General features: G+C 43.6%; 1 pseudogene; it reads left to right on the plus strand.

Moving 5' to 3' along the window:
* Window positions 1-634: 634 nt before the first annotated feature.
* Window positions 635-1,799, plus strand: LOC141823848 (uncharacterized; annotated as a pseudogene).
* The last annotated feature ends 2,447 nt before the right edge of the window (window positions 1,800-4,246 follow it).

The raw sequence follows: 4,246 nt of genomic DNA on the forward strand, positions 1-4,246 counted from the left end.
CAGCGTGCGATGTGCGCTGCGGATAGCATATTTGCGCGCTGCGGAAAGTCATTTTTGTTGTAGTGGAGGTGCTGTCGAAATTTTTCGGACGGCTATCTCTCGGGTCGTGACAATTTAATGGTATCAGAGCAGTTCGGTTCATTGGGATTTGACATGTAAACTTTATCTGATACCAATTTAGTGGTATCAGAGCGTTTCGATTCTTTCAGGATTTGTCGTATTTTTATTGCATTTGGAATCTATCTGATACCAATTTAGTGGTATCAGAGTGGCGCAGCGAAAGCGTGGTGAACCCATAACCCACGCTTCCGTGCTTAGGTTCATTTCTTTTGGCATTTCGTGGCATTCGTGACTTTATGCTGGATTTACCGTTGGATTTAGTGCATAACTGTAGTCTTTCAGAAGTAGCATTTCATTGTAGGTTTATTAGGTTGTGTTTAGGTTTAGAATTTTCATTGCATTAGTCTGAACTTAGGTCTAGTTTGGTTCGGATTTGTCTTTGTATCGTGTAACCGAAAGGTTGTGAGATGGATATGGCATGGCAAAGATCTCCAGGCGATTATCTGTAAGTATTTTGGTATATTTCTTTAGTTTGTTAGAATTTATACTGGTTTTATAACAGATACAACATATTATGGCCCCTACACCCCGAGGACGTGGTCGACCGCCGAGACAACCTGCTAGGTCCGAGGAGCCGGATATTATCGAGGAAGAGAGGGAATTACAAGATCAAGACCGTGATGCCCCTACTGGAGAGCAGAGTCCTCAGGCTCAGAGGATTCCTCCCGTTATGCCTACATCTGCTTCGACTGACAAAAGCCGTATCATGACCTTGGCCAAGACGGCCAAGGAACGCTTCACTCTCTTTCACGGAGGAGATGATCCGTGGAAGGCTCGATCGTGGATGGAGAACTTACTAGATACCTATGACTATATGGATTGTACGGACGCAGAGAAGGTCGGATTGGCTACTTATCATCTACGAGATGAGGCTCTTACTTGGTGGAAGACACAGAAGATCGTATTGGGAGAGCGGGGAGTGACATGGACCTCTTTCAGAGAGGCATTCAAGAGAGAATTTTTCCCCGCAACTTTTCGCAAGGCACGCCGACAGGAGTTCTTGAGTCTGAAGCAAGGAGAGAGATCAGTTACGGAATATAACTCGGAATTTAAGAAACTTTCAGAGTTTTGTCCCCAACTGGTGGCGCAGGACGAGGATCGGATGGACCAGTTTATGCAGGGCCTCGCTGCATACATTCGAGACAGGATGTCAGGGTCTTCTATCAGCTCGTACAGAGAGGCCTTAGATCGGGCTCTAGCCATCGAATTAACTCGGCAGCAAATATCTAGAGAGAAAGAGAAAGAGGTTGGAAAGCCGAATGCACAAGGTAAGACGAAGAGTCAGGACTCCCAGCCGACTGCTCAGAAGCGACAGAGGATTGAACAGCCGTCTAGAGGACAGTCCCGTAGTACTTCATATTCGGGCCAGAGAGATCAGAATAGGAAGTGTAATCGCTGCGGATCACGTAGTCATATGATAGGTGATTGCCCACTGGATCAGTCTATCTGCTTTCTATTGTAAACTTCCGGGACATACGGTCAGGGATTGTACTCTGAAGGCTCAGTTGGAGTCTACTGGTGCACCTTCGGGAGGACATCCTACACAGCAGCGATCTCAGAGGACGCAGAGGCCCGGTGCACAGCAGCAGCAGCGACCCCTACCACCCCAGCCACAGATGTATATGCTTCAGGGGAGAGATCATGCAGCTCCACCTACCGCTTTACAAGTATTCTACTAGTCCAGAGACATGTTATTCTACACAGCCGTACGTACCAGTCGTACCTCAAGCATATATGCAACCTGCGCAGCAGCCCCAACTTCCAGCTCCTCAGAGTCAGTTTTCGACAGAATGGAGGCCTTCTACTTCTCAGCCTATTGCACCGTCGTCCAGCATAGAGGTTGGACGCGTCTATACTACCACTCATGAGGAGGCGCAGCGGACCGATGGATCGGTCACTCGGGGTATGGGTTCATTTTAGGCAGTATATTTGCTGATAGATACAAGTAGTTTATATTCATTCTTGTTTATGACAATTATAGCACTATAGTAGATAGATAGGAAATTTGGGGACCAAATTTTTATTAGTGGGGGAGAATGTAATATCCTAAAAATTTTAGGGTTAGAAATTACCCAGTAAAGTCTAAGTATTTAATTGGATCAGTTTAAGTGGATTCATGATGGATGAGAGTTTTGTCGAATCAGACGCGATGAGAAAATTCGTCTTGCGGAGAAGAATCAAACAAAACTTGTTTGGACCAAATTTAAGGGTTTGGTTAGTTAGATTGAACCAAACTGAACCAAGTTGGTTTGGTTTGTACTGGAAGAGGTTTTGACAAAATAAACCAGATGAAAAGGTTCGTCTCGCGAAGACGAATCCAACGAAACTGGTTTGGGTCAAATCAAAGGTCGTTTGATTAGTGAACCAAGTAGACCAAAGTCGAACCCGGTTCGCTACAGTAACCGGTTCAATCGTTTTAATAAACCTTAGGTTTTTAATTGGGTTTAGCCGTTAAGAAACTTAGTTAACGGCAGTGGTTTAGATTTAATCGGGCTAGATTACTATGCATTCCCTATTAAAACAGCGCCGTAGCCCTCTTTTTCCCTCACGAACCCGACGCCGTAGCCCTCTTCCCTTTCCTCGCGCCTTCTTCCGCCTCTCTTCTTCTTCTCCTCTGCCGCCTTGCCACCGCCGCACCTCTGCCCTTCGCTGCCGACACCACTCGCCGCCGTCGCGTGGAAAGACCAGCAGCGATGCCGTTCCCTGCTCGATTCCGCCTGCCCGAAGAAGCCCTGCCACCGGCCACGGTAAATAGTAATGGTTATTGAGTAGTTAAATTGATTTAGGGCTTAAACAAATGGTATGTGATTAAGATAATCAAACTAGTTTAGTTGGATTGGTAATCAGTTTAACATTTATGAGTAGTTAATTGATCAAATTAATAGTTAGGGTTAATCTATGTATTTGATAATTAGATAGGTTTATTAATTGAGTATTTACTTTGAGGGATTAATTGAAGTCTTAATCAGATTAATAGATGATGAAAATGCAATTAAAGAGGGATGTGAAGAATGTGTTTTGGTTAGAGTTGTTTGGATGGGTTATTGGATCTCAATTAGTCCTTAGCATGATTCAAATTAACAAGTGTTAATCAAATTTAAGTAGGTGAAATGATTGATGTCAAATTAATTGAGATACAGTGGTAAACCAAAAAGAATAGTAGGGTTAATTGAGTTATAACACCTTAGAATCCATTAGGATTTTTTGGATTGACCTTTACATAATAGTATGCTTAGCAGTGTTGTAATTGTAAATTTCAGGGACTTTGATTGATACGGAGAGATTGTTATTGAGACGATTCGTCAATCAGGTGGGTGATTTACTGTATTTGGTCAATACAGTTCCTTTCTATTTACAGTGCATGTTTTTATTCTCTATTGTCGTTGCTTAGTTCTGGATCACTTTCCTATTCTTAAATGTGAATTTGACTCTTATGATACTCATGTTCATATCATGCTTGACCTTATTTCCGTTGACCTTGGATTAATATTCCTGGCTGTGTTTCTACTCTGGATATGACATTTGTGATCATTATTGTTATAGTTCTTTCCTTATGATACTTGAGATCATTATGACCTATACCTACACTTATTGATTAGCCTGGTAGGTGCTAATGACTATGAAATGAACATCTCATCATGACGCCTGATAACGATTGTAAATCCCAATGATGTGGGTCTATCGTGTCTATAGTTGGCCTTTAGTAGTATATTGATATAGGTGGTTATGACCCCTACTTCCATCATATTGATGGCGACTGTATGGCAGTGTACGCAGTCGATGGCTGTATGGCAGTGTACGCAGCCGAGTCGATGATCTGATCCCGACACCGGTTAGGGGTGGTACTCGGAGAGTATTAGAGGACAGATATCGGCCATAGGATATGGGATCACCGGACGCGGAGCACTGATCCCTCGATTTGGATCACCGGACTACTTTGTTGTAGGGCGCGGAGTACTGATCCCCCGATGCCGGCCATACCCAGTCTCAGATGCTTGCACGAGTGCTGTAGCGTGTGGGGCAGTTGCATCATGCATACGCATATCATGTGCATGTTATATATATGTATTGGACCGCACTGATCCTGCATTTTGATTGTTTATCTGTTTGATTCTTGATTGTTGCA

This window comes from Curcuma longa, chromosome 3, assembly GCF_044706935.1.
Source record: "Curcuma longa cultivar G26 ecotype Majalengka, Jawa Barat chromosome 3, ITB_CL_G26_1.1, whole genome shotgun sequence".
In the NCBI taxonomy this organism is placed as follows: domain Eukaryota; kingdom Viridiplantae; phylum Streptophyta; class Magnoliopsida; order Zingiberales; family Zingiberaceae; genus Curcuma; species Curcuma longa.